The following is a 19,666-nucleotide window of genomic DNA, read 5'->3' as shown; positions in this document are numbered from 1 at the left end:
TCCCTAGCCCGCCGGAGATCATCAACCAGCACGACCAAAGCAGTTTCAGTCCCATGGCGAGGCCTGAATTGGAAGGGATCCAAATGGTCCACTTCCTCCAGGCGTGCTTGGAGTAGTTCAGGAACCACCCGCTCAATCACCTTGCCCAAGAATGGTAGATTTGAGATTGGGCGATAGTTGGCCAAATTGGCTGGGTCTAAAGCAGTTTAATGACCGCCTCTTTCAGCAGGTCTGGGAAGGCTCCCTCACAAAGGGAAGCATTCACCACCCCGCAGAGCCCATCGCCCAGCCCTTCCTGGCTCGCTTTTATCAGCCAGGATGGGCAAGGATCAAGGAGACAGGTGGTCGGTTTCACTTGTCCAAGCAGCCTGTCCACATCCTCGGAGGTAACAGATTGGAATTGATCCCATGTAACAGGACCAGACAGAACTCTAGCACTTTCCCGCCCTGCCCTGCTCCCACGGTGGAGTCTACCGCCTTCTGAATCTGAGCGACTTTATCTGCAAAAAACTTTGCAAAAGCATTGCAGGAGATCTTGGGGTCCCTACCAGGCCCCGGTGGTATAGGTGGTTCCGATAGATTGCGAACCACCTGAAAAAGCCTTGCTTGAAGACCTTGAGGCATGGGCAGGTTGATATAAGAATATACCCATCCCATGTGCTAAAATACTAGATAGCTGCATCTGCCCTGCATATTGTTGGCTATTTTAAGACTTTGTAATTGCCATCAATGGCTGCAAGAAGACAATCTGTTTTCGCCCAAAGATAGCTGGTTGCACTAAGCTACTCAGTCACAGTTTGTTTTTCCAACAGGAGGCAACAGGAAAGTATCCAGGACATGGGGTGGGGTGATGATGGAGCAGGAGCCAAAAAGAGATATTTTGGGTATGGAAATGGGTAAGAACAACATGCAAGCAGGAGGAACTGCCACCTCATTGATCAAATAGGTGGCCAGTATAAAAGGAGTGATTAGTTTCACTGCCTTTTGCTTGTTAACTAGAGCCTTTGCTCTAGACCAGGCATGTCCCAACTTCCAAGAGACTGCGATCTACTCCCACTTAAAAAAAAAACTGGCAGTGATCTATCAATTGGATTGACCAAAGTTGTTGAGCTTTTTTTGGGGGGGGGGGGAGTAAGCAGGATCATGCGATCAACCAAGATCGACCAGGGACGCCCTGCGATCGACCAGTAGATTGCGACCGATCTGTTGTACATGCCTGCTCTAGGCCAAAACCTTGTGGTGTAGACAGAGCTACATTAGTCCCCAGTCTGAGGCTGCACATACACCATCATTACCACAAAGAATCCTGGGAAGTGTAGTTTGTGAAGTCTGAGGGGAACTATAGCTCTGATAGTGTGATCTACAGTTCCCAGGATTCTTTGGAAAGAAAGACCCCTAGCTGCCTTTCTATGTAGGAACTATAATACAGGGGAGCAACATCCTGGATTGTGAGGAAGAGAATAGGTTTCTTCTTTTCCCCTTTCCTTCTTCCTGGAAGGAAAGGCTTTTTTAGCTTCATGGCACATATCCTCTAACTTGATCTTTCCACTGGGAACTGGGCATGCTCAGTGGCCACGGAATGCTAGCTGTCAGTGTAATGGTGGGAAGATGCAGAATGGAGAGGGATAGGGAGTGGTGTATGCAAAAGACAAGCACTCAGTCCTGCAATGTACATTCCACTTACTATAAGCCATTAGTTGCTTTTGCAGGCCAATTCCCTCCTTTTGTTTTCCCCCACAACCTTCAATTTCATCCTCCCCACTCAACTGACGTGTCAGCATTTGTATGTTTCATTGTAGCTTGGCAGTCCCTTGAGTACAATGCCTACCATACATGTGAGTGGCCCTGTTTTGCTTCAGATTGGTGGGAGTAGACACTTTAGCACCAGGGTTTGCTATCATCATCATCTTGCTATTGGTATTTGCTTTCGTCTCCCATTTGCAACTGCTGTTCCTCCTTTTAATTTGGCAGTTGTTGTTTTTTAACCAGCCTGCCTTTATTGTTGTTTCATTAAAAAAAATTGTGCTGTGTACGTATTTCGTTTCACTTCACATATTTATACATTTTTTGTCAATCTGCTTCATGTTTCATTTGATAAAAGATGGGAAATAAACATGTAGATAGCTAGTTGTTATTAGCTGGGATTTTGCTGTTGGTGGCTCAAGGGGCCTGAGCCCTGGATAGTTTGCAATGAGCCCCAAACTTTGGTAATAGGAGGCAGGGCATACTGCAAAGTGCAGTGCTGGTGAGATCCCAGTCACCAAAGGCATTTATACATGTACATTAGCATATGCCAATTTGTGCCATGGGTCTGTAGCCTAGCTCCTGCTAAGCACTGGCGGAGGAAGAGGAATGCAGGGGAAGTGCACTGCCCCCCGCAGCGTGATCCCAATGGGGTGCCATTGTGGCTGCCCCCCCGCCCGTGCTGGGTGCCACGCCCCCAGGATGCACACCACACCCCGGGATGCGTGCCAGCCCCGCCCCCACCTGCTCTCCGGTGCCGGAGCATGAAGCTCCACTACTGCTGCTAAGTAACTTGCACTGCCCCTGTTATTAATTAATTTATTATCATTTATTTATTGCATTTCTGTATCCCACTTTTCCTCCAAGGAGCTCAAGGGGGCAGACGTGGTTTTCTTCCTCACTTTTTTATCCTCACAACAACCCTGTGAAGGAGGTTAGGCTGGGAGTGAGGGATTGGCCCAAGGTCACCCAGTAAGCTTCATGGCTAAGTGGGGATTTGAACCCTGGTCTCCCAGGTCTTAATCCAACACACTCACAGCTACAATGCCTTTCTACATTAAATTAAGATTAGTTTGAGTCAGGTCTCATGATATTAGCCAGATGAGTGCCAAGGTTCAGGCTTGTAAGTTGGGGGTTGCCATGGTGTTGTATGTAGCTGCACATGTGCCTACAGAGGACTTCCTGGCTTTCCTCCTCCCTGCTGAAATGAGGCTTGAGGTTGTTGTAGCCTATATAGTAAGTTACAGTGTTCTTGGTTTCCATGTGTGTGTGTGTGTTTGCAAATTGTGCCCGTGGACCCAATAAGGCTGCTAACCCTCCTCACAAATTAAAAACCAGGCAACTCTTGAAGGGAGAGGAAAGGGTTGCTTTCTATATTTTATACCTAAGAAGGATCTTCATATATACCTAAGAAGGATCTTCATATTCTCTGTAAGTTAATTTCTGAGCTAAGGGCCCCTCAAGGAATGCAAGATAAGACAGAGACTGTAAGCTAGAAATAGCCTCGCTTTAGGAATGCAATATAAAAAAAAGACACAGACGGGAGGAGACGGGGGGATGTAGGACGCTTAGAGAGAACAATAGGGAGGGCTGTTTTAGAAGGCTATAGACATGCTAAAAATAAGTTGAAAACTTATTTTGGGAGGGCGTGGGGAGGAGGGAGAGAGAGCCCACTCAAGGTATAAGAAAATCTGCAGAGGGGTATTTTCTGGGCAGTCAGTTTTTCCAGAATTTATTCTGCTGGCTGTCTCCTGTGCACAGAGAATAAAACTGCTTTCCTCCAAAGAAGGATCTTTCCTGGAGTTTTCTTTTACTCTCTCTCTGGATCTGAGGACGCGGGCCAACGATTCCCTGGCATGGACTAGGCTCAGCCTACATCTTGGTTCCCTGACCGGGAATCTGCCCCACCTCAGAGGGCTGGAGAGAGCCAGGCTCGACCTGGTGGACAGCTCGGATCGGTGATTGCAGGCTCCACGCGCGCACCTGCCAATTTGTGGGGGGAACCAGCCACACCGCTCCGGAGCAAGGACCCAGGTCGAGGGAGGAAAGAGGACGGCGCCGAGGGGACAGGTCCGCAGCGGAAAAGGTAAGCTCCACAGGGTATAGGTGGGAGCAAGCTCCACAAGGATAGGTGTGAGCAAAAAGAGAGCCTGATCAGCTCCGCCAGCAGGGTAGAAGAAGTGCCACTGGTTGTTGGTTTTGTGCCCAGAAAAAGCAGCAAAGGGTGCTGCTAGGGCCCCGGTCGAAGTCTAAGCGCTGCCGGTTATGGTTGGTTGTTGGTTTTGTGCCCAGAAAAAGCAGCAAAGGGTGCTGCTAGGGCCCCGGTCGAAGTCTAAGCGCTGCCGGTTATGGTTGGTTGTTGGTTTTGTGCCCAGAAGAAGCAGTAAAAAAGGTGCTCTTGGGCCCCGGTCGAAGTTGTGAAGCACTGCCGGTTGTGATTTTGGTTTTGGGGGGAAAAAAGGGGTTGGGGGAGGTGCATGGGTTTTTCTGAATGTGCGTGTGGGGACACTCCAGTGAATGTTTTGAGTGTGTGAGACGTTGAAAGCAACGTCTGGCCTGTGACTGAGTGAAAAAATAACGTTAGGAGGAGGGAGTGTCCCAGTATCCCAAGTGTCCAAGTGTTCCAGGGTCATGGAGAAAAAGCAGTAAAACAACTCCCATGACCCCCCTGCAATGCTTTCCTGAACAAATTTGCTGGAATTTGCTGCCAAGGAGTGTGGTGGAGTCTCCTACTTTGGAGGTCTTTAAGCAGAGGCTTGACAACCATATGTCAGGAGTGCTCTGATGGTGTTTCCTGCTTGGCAGGGGGTTGGACTCGATGGCCCTTGTGGTCTCTTCCAACTCTATGATTCTATGATTCTATAAAATTGAAAAGATGCCACGAAGGGAGAAGATTGGGGATTTTAAAAACCTGATGAAAAAAATAGACTCCAACACTTATGTGGAGTTCCTGACCGTCTCCCATGGCTCAAGAAAAGTAGAACTGTGATTACCTGTGCCATGCCAAACTGTGCCCAGTATGGCAGCAAGTACAAGTTAAAAAGCCAGCAGTTTTGCCAGTCCCAGAAGAGAAGTCCCAGAAGAAAAGGAGGAAGGAATAATTAGCCCCCCTCCACCCTATGCAGCAACTGCACCAGGGCTAAATGAGGTTTCCCCTACCCAACCCCCAAGAAAAGAGACTGAGGGAGAAAAGAAAGAGAAGAGGAAAGTGAAGAAGAAGGTGGTATAGAGAATGAAGAATTCAGAAGGTGAAGTGGACAAGCAGTCCAAAAGAGTGTTTCAGTATGTAGAACCATGTGGCTTCTTGAGTTCTAGAAGCAGCACAATGCAAGGATGTGAACTGGCAGAAAGAAACAGAAGGGAAGGCTTTGAGAGCCGCATAGGACAGAACTGTTAAAAAAAAAAAAAAAAGGACAATTAAACCCGAGGGATCAAAGAACCCTGGGATTACAATACTGACCATTGAGAAAATCTGCAAGATAAATGCCCTCAGGGCAGCAGACAATACTAATAGTTGCAATTGAGGCAGCTAAAACTCCACTTTGATGGCCCCACTCCACTGAGTGTATGACCCCCTGGAGTCATCCGATGCCCAGGACCACAGACCTACCAAGCACCTTAAATCAGAATCCTTCTTTCGAAGAGGACCTGGCCAAAATAATTAGGGGTTTGTCTTCAAACAGCCAAAAAGCCAAAAATGCAATCTCAGAGTGAGCGAGGGTGTCCACGGGAGGGGCAGAGAACGCCTAGGGAAAAAGCCAGTGCGCCATCTGCAGGCAAGAGGGTCACTGGAAAATGGAATGCCCAAAGGCCCCACGCCCGACACACCCCACTCCCCACAGGGTGGGAACAGTAACCAAAGTTCCGATGCCTATGTACCCAGCCATGAGCCTCAGCGCTACAGCCACAAGCCCAGCTCTGAACTCCAGAAAAATCAAGGCAGAGGGCAAGAACAGGGATCTGTGCAGGGATACCCCATGGCCTGAACCCCACCTCTCCAGTCCTGAGAGACGAAAAAGAAAAAAAAAAACTTACTAGGATAAACCAGGCCCAACAAACGCAGGTTCCCAGAAGCTGCCTGGCCCTGGTCCAACAATGGTTGCTCGGCACACAGAATGAGGTTTCTGAAAATGATTTGCTCAAAGACTGTTGCAGAAGCAAGTGAACTAACTGTTTCTCATTCATGCAAGTAACAGGACATCAGCTTTTTTTTTTTTTTCTCCTTGTGCCAGGTGCTTGGAGGCAGCTTCAGAGCGTTATCTCTTGGCAGCTATTCCAAGAAGGACACTGCTGCATTCAGCCAACTACCCTGAACCTCACACTTTCTGGATTTACAGTTCAGCCACATAAACCCAGAAGGCCAAGAGTTAACCACCCCCCTGCCCCAAAGTACTAACCTGGAAAAGTGACTTTCTTAAAAAGCAAGTGAATACTTTTTGTAAACTTTGTCAAGTTTTTCTTTTAAGGTGCAATTTTACTCTGAAAGGAGCTGCGGCATAGGAATTGATACTTTGAGGAATTTGAAACTTTGCCAGAAAGCAAGGAGTGCATTGCTCTTTCTACAGACACTGGCAAATGAACTGAAATTTGCAACATGGCTTAGAGTTCTGAAGCCCGAACACACATGAGAATGCAAGGAACAGAGGAGGCCCCTGAAGCCTACTTAAAGAGGCTGAAGGAAGCCTACCACCAGTATATCCCTGTGGACCCAGATGAGGCTGCCAATGCCCCTATCATAAAAACTGCCTTTGTAGCCCAAGCGGCGCCCGATATCCACCAAAAAAATTGAAGGTTTTTTTTTTTTATGGGCCACACCCTTGAATGGATGCTGGAATTAGCCCAGACCATTTATAATTAGAGGGAAAAAGAGACCCAGAAGAAAAAGAAGAAGTACCAGGCAAAGAAGTTGATGGCCCTGAAGACGGGAAGTCCACCGTTAGGAGAAGAAGAGGAGGGCGAGGCCGCTTAGGAAAGAATCAGCGTGCCATCTGCCGAAAGGCACCTATTTCTTCTCCCAGGCTAAAATGAGGAAATGTCAGATGCTACTACATCCGCGTTAGAAATTCCAAGTCACCACAGCCCTCAACCCAGCTACCCTATTACCGGTAGGAGAAGGTGAGGAGCCCACGCATGACTGCATTGAAGTAATGGACGAAATATATTCCAGCAGGCCTGATCTCAAAGACGAGGCAAACGAGGCTGGGCAGCGGAAGGCAGGCTATGCAGTGGTAGCCCTGGAAGACCAGGTGATCGAAGCAAAGTCACTCCCACCTGGAACATTGGCCCAGCTGGCAGAACTAACTGCGCTTACCAGAGTCCTGAGCCTGGCAAGGGGACAGAAGATAAACATTTAAGTATGCATTCCTGACTTTACATGCCCATGGAGCCTTATGGAAAGAAAGAGGTTTGCTTACCTCCAGAGGAAACCAGGTGACCCACCCACAAGCTTTATTGAACCTTCTGGATGCTGTATGGGAACCCGAGGCAGTGGCAGTTATCCATTGTTATGGACACAAAATTGGACCAGGGGAAGTGGCCAGAGGAAGCCGATTGGCAGACAGAGTAGCCAAGGAAGCAGCCCGAGAACTGGCCCCAGCCCCGATCATTGGAGCACTAATCCCAGAAGAGATTTTAAGCACCGTTGACAAGCCGGCCTACACAAAGCAGGAAAGGGATACTGCAGATGCCCAGGAGTTGACATTGTCCAAAGAAGGATGGTACCTCACCCCTGATGACAGGATATGGATTCCAGAGTCCCTGCCCCGGCAGATAACTCAGAGATACCATGAGTCAACCCACATGGGGCCAGATGCCACAACCAAGCAGCTGAAGAAGTATGTCTATATAGCCAACCTTTATCAACTGGCAGCCCAGATTTCCAGGAAATGCCTGCTATGCCAAAAGAATAATCCCAGAACTCACTCCAGACGATGTGGAACCACATTACACCCTTGATGAACAGCAGTGGACCAGCCAAGAAGGAGCAACGCTCCAGGAAGGACCAGACAGCCGTGTTTTTATGCCCCAACATCTGGCCAGCACAATTGTAAAGAATTACCACGAGTCCACCCATTTGGGAGGCCCAGCTGCTAAAGCACACCTTGGGAGAATCTATATCCCAAAATGTGCCCTGTGCGCCAACCAAGAGACTGAGAACTATCACCTTTTGAACTTCTATATGGCAGGCCAACCCCTTTCGTCCGAGACATCCCCGCCAGTTTGGGGCAGATGGGAGATCACATCACCCAAGAACAAGTGCAATCCCTGTGTTTGTTGTGTGTGTTTGCTTCCTTTCCAGGTGTTCCCTCGAGCGTACGCCTGCAGTCCCACGGCAGTCTCGCTGAGCCGGTTCACCAGTTCCTCTGGGTGGCAGCGTCTGGCGCCCCCTCATCCCCCACTGCAGTGAAAGTAGTCGAGGTGATCCCCTGGGTACATCACACGCATCTAAAGAAGGGTGTCTGGACTTGCAAGAGAAATCCTGCTGACCCTCTCAAGTTGATCATCACCTTGTGTCTGACGCTACCAGGGAAAAAGCGTTAGGCCACGGGCAACGAGATCCTGCGACTAATCATCACAAGGACAGTTACAAAGACTTTCTCTTTTCTCTCTTATTTTCTTTATTGACTTGCTCTATGTCTTATTGCCCTGACCCTACCGAACCATACCAACCCTATTGGCCTGCTGACCTCTGCTACGACTGGTTCGTTTTGCCGGTGGTAAGAGATGGCGTGCTCTTTGGCTATTGGAAACTGGGGTTTGATGAGATTGCCGTATTGAGACACCCCACTGCCCCGTTGTGGCTCCTCTCCCACACCACTGTCCAGCACGCGTGGATAGTGCTCATACGGGAAGTTGCAGAGACGATCGAAATCTATCAAGTTCTGGACCGCTCTTGCTGTTGTGGGAGGGTAGTCAACTGTTATCTGGGAGGTAAAGCACTGTACCAACCTCATTTGATAGACCAGGTCCTACTCTTAATCCAGGTGATAGATGGGACGGAACCTATCTTAATGCAAGTATTGCAGGGGTGGGAGCCTTAACCAGGTGTGCATTGAAATTGCTAAACAAGTGCCAGTAAGAATTGCCACCCCAGGATTTCAGCTTCCATTTGCTCTGGTCACTAGGGAGGCAGCACGAGAGTTCAATCCACCCAACAGAGTTAGTAGAAAAATTGACCCACATAGTGGGAGCATCAGCTCACCGGTAGGCTCTCACCCTTGAGGAAGTTCGCCACAATGTTAAATCTCTCCAATTGTTGGCTGTGTATGCACATACCACCTTGCCAGGTTTGATGCTACATAGAATTCCCATTGGTAACATCTTCAACATAGAGAGAAGTTTGTGCGTTAGTTCATTACCACATGGAAACAATGATAGCTGAAAACCCGCTAAAAAAACTACAGAAAGTGATCCATGGAATTGGTTATATTCTTGGTTGCCCGATGGTGGATGGATGGGGAGAATATTTACTATGGTGATAGGCCCAATAATGCTTCTATTGCTTTTCTGCTTCTGTATGCCCTGCTTGATGCAATGTATGCAAAATATGATGGAGAAGATCATGTCTCGCATGATGGGACCTCGCGTGCTTGCTTTCATGAGAGATTATAGACCCCTACCCCAGAACGAACCTAAGTATTAGGTTGTTCATAAGAAGAGGAGGGAGTGAAGGGAGAGGAAAGGGTTGCTTTCTATATTTTATACCTAAGAAGGATCTTCATATATACCTAAGAAGGATCTTCATATTCTCTGTAAGTTAATTTCTGAGCTAAGGGCCCCTCAAGGAATGCAAGATAAGACAGAGACTGTAAGCTAGAAATAGCCTCGCTTTAGGAATGCAATATAAAAAAAAGACACAGACGGGAGGAGACGGGGGGATGTAGGACGCTTAGAGAGAACAATAGGGAGGGCTGTTTTAGAAGGCTATAGACATGCTAAAAATAAGTTGAAAACTTATTTTGGGAGGGCGTGGGGAGGAGGGAGAGAGAGCCCACTCAAGGTATAAGAAAATCTGCAGAGGGGTATTTTCTGGGCAGTCAGTTTTTCCAGAATTTATTCTGCTGGCTGTCTCCTGTGCACAGAGAATAAAACTGCTTTCCTCCAAAGAAGGATCTTTCCTGGAGTTTTCTTTTACTCTCTCTCTGGATCTGAGGACGCGGGCCAACGATTCCCTGGCATGGACTAGGCTCAGCCTACACTCTGATCATGTGCAATGTTTCTTTTCCTCAGTGCACTTTTTTCAGGGCTTAGGTTTCACACAAGAGCACAACCCTGAAAAAAGCACATCTTTGGGGGCCACAATCTCACGTGGGTCACATGACTTGCGCAGAAGGATGTTCCCGGAAGAAACACATCTTGGTTTTTTGCCTCGCTTGTTAGAAGGTATGCATTTTGAAGGTCATCCCTGCTCTACACGTTTAGGATTATCATGCAAAAATTGTCATATAATCAAGGCCAGTAGGACCACAAGCATCTATCTTGTTAGAAACTAGTAATTGCTTATTCACTTGGATTTTATTTTTTAACCTAATCCAGTCCCCAGAGCTGCAGGCAGATAACAATATATTAAAAACACACATACAGCACCCTTTTCAATAGGAATGGAAACAGGCCAAACATATTTAGAGTCAATCAAAAGCACAACTGTGCGACATACTTTTGGAGAAGAAGCAATGGCATATCAAGCTGCAATCTGAGAGCATGGTGTATCTCAATCCTCACAGGATCAATCCCCCTTGGGCAAAATGTACTCTTAAACCAACAGAACAAGTAGCCCATCATATTAGGCTAATGGATTGAGGTTTATTCTGTTTTCATGTTGACATAGGATGTACCACTGCATGAACTCTTAACGCCACCCCCTCCCTGAATGCCTGGCCTGCTATTATTTCTAGTGTGTTTGAAATTATGTGCATGTAGGGAAAGCAAATGAAGTGGGAATGTCTATCTCACTTTTCCTCTGCACAGCTGGGCAGTGTAGAGTTAACTTTTGGGAGAGCAAGGAATTTGTTTTTTTGCTGAGGCACTTCCTCTCAGCTAACAATAATAAAAAACCCAGAAGGAGGGATACACGTGGGATCTGTGCAGCAGATAGAGGCCGGGTGACCCAGTCCAGGCCAAGAGGAAGCCTCCTGCATTATCTGCTGTTCCCATTTGGTCTCCTTGGCAAACTCTCAATTTGCAGCGGCTGCAGAAATCAAGATGTGCTTCCTTCCAAACAAGGCCAACACTCCCCAAGGCTTGTATCTGCCATGGCAACCATCCCCCCCCCTCAATATACACATAACACATGCAATGCTATACTGGAGGCCAGATGGACACAAGTTCACACACGCTTGCATTCAGTTCACAGAAAAGCCGTTTCTAAAGTGATACTCATCCCTGCAACTGGGGTGGTCCAGACAACAGAACTTGACCGGATGGAGCAGGGTTCAAGAGCCCCATGTGTTCATGCCCAGGAGCAACCTTGGCAATCAAGTGTTCTCTCATATGCTCTAACATTTGACAAAGGAAAAAATGGGCACTGGTTTTATGTAATTAGGGAAGGCCAGCATGGGTTCTTACATGAAGGATAGTCAGAAGGTTCAGGTGAAGCGCCAAAATAAAAGAGCAGAAAATAATTTAGAGGTGCTGAATTTGGTGTCTTTTCCAGGGGAAAAAATGTTTGTTGCAGTTCACGGATTTGTGATGCAATTAACAAACCGGTCTATAGGTCTGCTGTCATGACCCACCAAAGCATTATTAAACATATTCACAGGAATACATATTTTTACAAAACCCATAATATTAAATTCGCCACATCTATTAGTTTCTTTTGACAAAGACAATACACCCCACTTCCCTAAATGCCACAATGATCAGAATTCCTCACAAATTGGTACACACTGGGAAAGTTGTGAAGTCAAGCTCCCAAACATCAAACAGCAAGATAACCACAACGGTTATGAGAGAGATATATGCCACAGTAAAAATCAAAAAGTAAAAAATATACACCAACCACCTGTACAGATGAGGAAAAACAAATATGTCCTTTTTGTACTTTAAGGAAAAATAAACTATATCATTTCAATAAACATCACTCTCATATATGTACATGAAGAAAATACCCCTCAGATAGCAACATTATGAACCCCAAACTATGGTGTTAGATTTAGGACGGGTTCAAAAATCTGTTCCACAATTGTTCCAGAGCAATTCTGTTGTACTTCACATTGTGCTCTTTAAGCTTCACTCCTATGGATACCGAGATGAAGATCCATTTGGGTGGCCCATGCCCCTGTGGTATAGGACCTATTCTTTAGCATTAGTGAGGTTTAATGACTGAGGGTTGGCACCTTCAAATCACATACTCACCAATCCCAGAGGTTCAACCCAGAGGCTCGAAATCTAGTTTAATCCTGAGTTCAGTCAGACCTTGATCAGCTGCCTTGTCTGGCCATCCGGAGCTCTTCCCTGGGCTGGGTGTGTTAGCTAAGAATTCCCTTCCCCTGATTAAACTGGGCAGGCTCAAAGAGTTTCCTTGCTTTCTGCATACTTATGACCTGCCTCTCACTTGATGCTCCACCTCCCACATAGCGGCTTCGGCTTTGACCCTGTTAATATCAAAGGGACATTTCCTGTCAGGACTGCGTAGAGTATGCCACATTTTTAAAAATCCTCTTTTGTTCTCCCACATAAGCACATGTCCTCTCCTAATACTTTGTTTCAGATTGCCCACTGCAAAGCACATCACATGTACAGGAGCAGCCATCAAGCCATAGTTTGTATGCCAGTGGCATACAAGTGAAATTTGTTACACGTAAAGGCAATGAAACATTGATAAGGAAAAATAAGAATTGCAGAGTAGATGTGATATGCCTTCTCCTGGAGTCACTTGAAGGAGATAACCTCCAAGCTGTGTTGGGAGAGAGCTGGTTCATCAAGGAGCCACAATATAGTTGGCTGTGGCAGCCAGGTTTGCTGTTCACATCTTCTGTACTCTCTCCTTCCTGCCACCATGGTCAGGGGCGGAGCAAGGTGGGTGCAGTGGATGTGGTTTGCCCTAGGTGTCACTTCTGAGGGGAGGTGACAAAATGCTGTACAGCACTCAGCATCTGTGAGAGACGCTGTGGCTTTGGTGCACACAGGCCTCTGGCTCCCCCCCCCCAAAATATGGTATAAAGTCAAACCATTTTTGCAGGCATAAAACAAAAATCAATGTGGGAAGGGGTGAGGTGACAAGAAATTTTCCGCACCAGGTACCACCTGACCTTGCTACACCACTGACCACAGTTACATCCTTGCTCACTGGTATGTGGCTGGGAGAATACTGCCTGAAGTGATTGGACACAAGGAGAAAAGGCAAGGATAAAGACTCGGCTCATGCCATCTCAGTGCCTTTTTTGATCTGACAATTAAAACTGCCTCATCTCTCCCCCGCCGCCACACACACACACACACACACACTTATATGTACATGTACATACAGGCACATTTTAAAACAAAGTTAGCTTGGTCCAAATAGTGCAGTAAAGACACAGGCTCAGGTCAGAGCTTTGTGAGTGTCATCTGAGGGAACTGAAAGAAGGGAGGCTGTTATGTACTGAAGTTCTCACCCTGGGCCAGCAGGGGAATACTGTAGATAGTTCAGGTCCACATATGCAAATAAGGGATCGAAAGTGGCGTTCAGTGATTGGATAGTTACAGAAAAGGGTTACTGTTGCATTCTAGTGGAGCTCTATATAAGCAGGCTGGCTGAACGCTTCAGTTCAGTTCAGTTCTGGCCTGTGAATAAACAAGAGCTGTTTGAAGAATCGCTGTGTCGTCTGATATGTTCACCCACAACTTAACAGAGGCAAGGATCAAAAGACAACATGGCTGCTGTGCCACTTCTGGTAGCAGAAAAATGGCCTCCTTGTCTGGTCCCGCAGAACAGCTATGTTGTTGTTGTTGTTGTTGTTGTTGTTGTTGTTGTTGTTGTTGTTGTTGTTGTTGTTGTTGCTGCTGCTGCTGCTGCTGCTGCTGCTGTTATTCCTACATTAGAAATATAGATGAAGAGGGGCTGTTAATCCTTTAAAAAACTGTAAAGTATTATAGTACCCAAAAGGAAATAAATAGTCAAGAGATGCCAGAGCATAGGAAAAGACTAGTAATTTCAGGTTTTCCCAGGGCAAGGGACATCTCTGCTCCCATTAACTTATCTGATACGGTCTCAAATGCAATAGCATAAGAACTATTGTTACTCACAATGGTGTCATCAGGGCAAAAATCTTGGAGGCAGAAGTTGAGCTCTTCGCTCAGAAAAAGTAGGCCCTCAAACACAGCAGGGCTTCATTTTGAAATGAAGTAACACACATTACCATCTAAAGAAGAGCCCTCTCCCCAAGACAAACCAGTTTCCAAAATTGCCTAACAGCCCCACTAGTTATCCACTGAGATGTGTGTTCATGTTTTCCTAAGTTCTGAAGGTGGTGGGAAGCCCCTTTCTCTGTTCTAAAAACAATAGTGTCATTTCCCTCCCATGTCCTCTCAGGATACAGTAATGTCAGCTGGGCCTAACTGTGAACAGCAAGTGGGGGTGGAAAGTCCTCAGTCAGAAAGCTAAGTTATTGAAAGAGAAAGAGAAATGGCAGTGTACAGCATCAGACATGTGTAAGAAGAATTTGTTCTCAACATGCAGACAGTGTAAAAAGTGAGTCTCAAAACAGCCATTGGAAAACAATATTGCCCCATCCATGCTAGAAATGATCAATGGCCACCATACCTTTCCAACATATTAGTTCTCCCTCCTTTATTTATATCAGGGATGGGAAGCATGTGTCCCTCCAGTCAGACCTATGCAAAGCTTGTGTAAGGTCTGTGAAAGGACTCTTGTTAGAATAAAGTTATAAACTCAAACAAAAAAGCAGCTAGTCCCTGGCAGGGAGCCCCAACCAGCTTAGTCCTCCAAGGCCCAGGGCAAGTGTACCCAGCTGCCGCTGCACCCTCTGCACAAGCCTGCCTCCAGTTATTGATGGATCTCCTTGGACCCAGCCAGTAAAGCCAGTACTTGTAGTCTGGGATACAGCTGGGTGGCGGTAAGGTTGGTAAGGTACAGATGCACTGGTGGAGTCAATATGGTGCTCCCACCAATGAACCTGTGGTGTCTTGTCCTCACCGCCACCTTAATCTGGTAAATGGCAGTGATACCTCTATCAGGACCACAGCAACGTGCCACCCCACTTCACCAGCCACTCCTAGTTGTAGTCCAGCAACATACAGAGGGTCACATGTTTCCCATCCCTGAATAGGGGCTCTGTTAATGGAAGGGAGGCACCAAGATCCCTAGCAGTATCTCTCATCTAACAAAACAGAATATGGTACTGTGTACTGTGTCTCTCTCTTTCTGCATACGGTGTATACTACAAATCTTTACTTGAATTAGATGGGGAGAAATGAGATGGGGATTTTGTACTCCATATCTTGTTTCCAAAGTATCACAAGGAAAGTGGTGCAAGGAGAGCAGATACAGCTGTTGGAGAGAGTAAGCCAAAAGTATGTAGCAAGACGTTTACCCACTTACCAGGAAATATGCATCATTGAACTCTAGCATGTATGGGATTGCATTGGTAGACCTGGATGGCCTTTGAAACAGCTGCCAATAAATACAACATACGGAGTTTTTAGTGTAGCATAGTGATGAAGAAGTGTAAACTGGCACCCTCCAGTGCAGATGCCTCTGGACCCCATCTCTACTATGTGGATAACACTTTGCAAGATTGCGGATAATATTTTGCTTGCCTGCTTTGCAGGTTTGTTGCAATCAGAGCCGGGATCAGAACAGCTGCCAAGGCCCACTGGTGATGCCTGCCTTGAGCCTTCCTTAAAAAAGAAGAACTAGGCAGCTGGATAGCCACTTCTTAATTTCCTACAATGTCAGTGACCTGGCATCACTCAGGCATTATGGGAAATTAGGATGGCTAGAGCCAGCCAGACAGCAGTGTTCATAGTGCTGTCACCATAGCAGGGACCATTGACATAAGAAAACACTCACCAGAGGACATTTTGCCACTGGCCATGTTGGCTTGGACTGACTGCAGTTATAGTCTAACAACAACCGGAAGGTCGGAGGTTCCCCATCCATACTTTACAATACCCCAAGATGCTTCTGCTGTTTTTGCTATAACAGATTAGCAACATATGAGTAATTTCTTTTGAAATTACTACGACTTGGAAATAACACACTCCCACTTTTGACCCAGCTGAGTCAAAAGTCCCTTTAGCAAACAGACACAGTCCCATTAGCAGACAGACAGAAAATACCACCTGGCAAAATTTCTACATCAGAATTTCCAGTCACCTCCCCAATTCATTGAAGCGCATTTTATTTTGGGGATTTAAGGTGATATTGATACCACCATGTGGTAAATGTGTATATTGCAGTTTAAAACTTTATGCAAGTTTTCAGCAGAGACTGAAGCCTTGATGTAAGTCACTATCTATTTCTCTGGTCTCCATGCTGCCCAGATGTCATTAAAACACTGTCCTTAGTGAAAAGCTAGCAGAGAGAAAACTAGGCCCAGGAACAGGACTGGTGATCAGATAGCTCATTTTATTTAGATTTATTTCACAGATTTATAAACCACTTCAAAGTCGTAGAATTATAGTTGGAAGGGACCCTGAGGGCCACCTAGTCTAATCCTCTGCAGTACAGGAATCTCAGCGAAAGCATCCATGACAGGTGGCCATCCAACCTCTGCATAAAAACCTCCAAGGAAGGAGAGTCCACAACCACCCGAGGGACTCCATTCCACTGTCAAAACAGCTCTTACTTTCAGAAAGTTCTTCCTGATGTTTAGTCAGAATCTTCTTCCATGTAACTTGAACCCAATGGCCTACCCCCCAGAGCAGGAGAACTCAAGCTTGCTCCATCTTCCATGCGACAGCCCTTTAGATATTTGAAGATGGCTCCTATACATAATAATGGCTTACACCATTGCCAGACTTCAATAATATCTTAAAATACATTCTAGTCTGTGTTCTGCTCATTTTAATGGGCTGCACTTTTTGCAGCTGCTTTTAAATTTCTTGTGAAGTTGATGGGGTATTTTATTGGTGTAAATCAAGAATGGGAAACTTCCAAGTCTCTGGGCCAAATGCAGCCCTCCAGGCCCTTCTGGCCCTCAGGAATCTCCCTAGTCACATCCCTCAGGAGCCCTGCTTTGCAATGTCCTTAACTGTTTTTGCCTGGCTAGAATCCTGCCCTTCATCTGATAGTGCTTCTTGCTTGCCTCTATGGAGGGTAGAGAGGGGTGTGTGAGTGTGCACATGGAAACCTTTGCTTCTGGTCTCACCCACCACTGGCATGTGTCCCTCAGAACACAAGGCAGCCCTCAGGGTGATAATGGTTCTCCATCACCATCTTGTGAGGGCACTGCACCCTGAATGGCAGGCTAGAAATCCTTTACATAAATGAACAGTTTGTTCTAGCCATAGCGTATTTCACTTCTGCCAACTTGCTTTCAAATAGCTGTGGAATTAAACCATTATGTTTGAAAGCGAGCTGGGAGTTAGCCAGTGTGGAAAAGTAAAGGACTCTAGTGCTGAAGTTGCAACTAGAGTAAACTATTGCATTTTTACAGCATTGGTGCAAACGTACTCCCCGATGCCTAAGTGAAAGGTATTCTCACTGTGAGAATACCCACTGTTACTGCGGTTTAGTACCTTAACTGAGTAAGCAATTGAGATGCAAAAGAGGTAGGGAACTGGAGATTTTGAGCATCCAGGTCACCAGTTTTTTTCATCCCTTCCTTAAAACATTGTTGGCTCTTGTAACAGAGGATCTGGGAACAAATAGCTGGACCGATGAGAGAGCAACTGCCAAATCCCACCAGAATATTGAAAACAAGTGTTTAATGGGCCTCCGGAGCTTAGATTAGGAATACTTTACTGCTGCATCCATTATTTCTTTTACATTTTTACATTTTCCATTTTCCACATCTTTTACATTTTCCTCTAAAATACTCCAACACAAATAACAATAACAAAATATTAAAATATTAGCACAATTAAATATTAACGTAATTAAACACAACATAATAGCAATAATGCAACAGGGTGCTATTGGGATAAAATACCAAAGATACAGGCTCTAAAAACAGTAAAATCATATTTAACATTTTAAAAGTTAATATTTCATTAATAGCTAGGTCAGTGATACAGAGGAGGGAGAAATTAAATACAGGTTTTTTAAAGCCTAGTCTATCAAATTCTCACTTTCTGAAACAATATAACAACTGAAACATGGTCATTTTTCAAAATTTAATCTCATCTGAATATTGAAATGCAGTTCTACAACCAATGCTTATATATGCAGACAACAACAACAACAACAATAATAATTTATACCCCGCCCATCTGGCTGAGTTTCCCCAGCCACTCTGGGCGGCTCCCAATCAAGTGTTAAAAACAGTACAGCGTTACATATTAAAAACTTCCCTGAACAGGGCTTCCCTGAACATGAAGTGGAAATGAATATGCAAGTGGAAATAGCATACTAAAATGCACTATTTCAGGAGAAACTGCATACAAAATTAGACTTATTTGCACCAAAAGAGTTGAAGAATTTCTATTAGGATTTCTTGGGGGGGGGCAGGGAATTACTAAGGGCTGCAGAATTGTGGGGAGATAATTTAAGACTGGAAGAATGAGAAACTAGGATAACTGAAACTGACAAATCTTTCCACCCCAAGTGAGGAAAGGTTTCATAATTACTTTATCACTACATAGCAGCAACTTGTCTACAAAGAAAAACAAACATTTCATTACAGAGGAAGGTTTATTAATACTGTGAGAAATGACACCCACCTAAAAGTGATTTTGGCACTCAAGCATTGCTGCCTTTTCAGAATTTCTTGGGCGTTTTGAGCATCTGCCTTGGTAACTAAGTGTAACATTGTCCAAATCTCAGCCTGTTACTGATCTATTGAAAAACCTTCACAAGGAAGTTAGTTTCCCTTCCAGTCAACAAAAGGACTGCTGTGTTCATCACCAGGATTGAAAAGCACATGGAGAATCCCTCACATGTTCTTCTCTACAGTCAGGTCAGTCTGCAAGTGATGAGCAAAAGAAGGGTGAGAGGCACAGGCACTGGCTGAGGGTCCGTTCCCTTTCCCTCCTAGTGCTGCCCACTGGAATTTAAACTATTGTTGGCCTTAGGCAGCATTGCCCACTTCAGATCTTTGGTTTCTGCTCATAGCATTTGACCTAACTCTGTCCTAGACTGCACTGCTGATTTCCAGCCCAGTCTCTGCCTGGCAACTCCACCCCGTCCCCCTGTACACCAAAGCAGAGATTGAGAACTTGTGGTTTTCTAGAGGAATTAGAATCCAACAACAATCATCCCTGACCATTGACCATGCTGGCTGAGGATTATCCAAAATGGATTCCAACAATGTCTGTAGGGCCATCAGTTCCTTATCTCCATCCTAAATTATGTCTGGAGCCCAATTTTAAAAAAAATAAAAATCAGTGGACTCAGTAATGCAGGCCAGGTCTCTGGCCTAACATCTGGTGATTCTCCATTGCAGCTCTAGGCTAGATTGGCAGTTTCATGAGCCACCCTGTTCACCCAGCAGTGGTTGAGGTGTATTTTCTCACCCAAAATGACAACTTCGTGGGTGAGGTTCTATAATAAATCTTGGCACCATGTATCATGCAGCAAACATTAACCAGGGATTTAGGAATACTGTGTGTTGATACCACCATGTGGTCAATGTGTGTATTGCACTTTAAAACTTTATGCATGCCTTCAAACAAGCCTGCAAGCTTTGCTGTAGCTCCATCTGCATTTATTAAAACACTTTCAGCTATGGGCTTGTCCACACTGGAGTCTACCATGTATTTGCAGCTATTTGTGTTCCCATTTAATTTGCATAGTCCACATGATATTACCCTCAAACAATAC

General features: G+C 45.7%; 1 protein-coding gene and 1 long non-coding RNA gene across 3 annotated transcripts in view; both read right to left on the bottom strand.

Annotated features, from left to right (window-relative positions):
- RIPOR1 (RHO family interacting cell polarization regulator 1) overlaps positions 1-12,300 on the bottom strand; it is a 111,584-nt gene extending 99,284 nt beyond the window's left edge. Inside the window, exon 1 of one of the 2 annotated variants that reach the window (XM_083514796.1) lies at positions 12,097-12,300. The gene's annotated coding sequence lies outside the window, so the exon portion shown is untranslated. The remainder of the gene's footprint in view (positions 1-12,096) is intronic. The other variant, XM_083514787.1, reaches the window with a different exon arrangement.
- LOC310711798 lies at positions 5,915-6,916 on the bottom strand. The gene is made up of 2 exons (XR_014528635.1): positions 6,821-6,916; positions 5,915-6,033 (listed from the first exon to the last, which is right to left on the bottom strand). It is a non-coding gene; the product is annotated as an uncharacterized lncRNA (long non-coding RNA).
- Positions 12,301-19,666: the final 7,366 nt, after the last annotated feature.

Source organism: Podarcis liolepis, assembly GCF_965112155.1.
Source record: "Podarcis liolepis genome assembly, chromosome: 7".
Lineage (NCBI taxonomy): Eukaryota > Metazoa > Chordata > Lepidosauria > Squamata > Lacertidae > Podarcis > Podarcis liolepis.
Note: the sequence above shows the minus strand (reverse complement) of the source record. Positions and strands in the feature narration are given on the sequence as shown.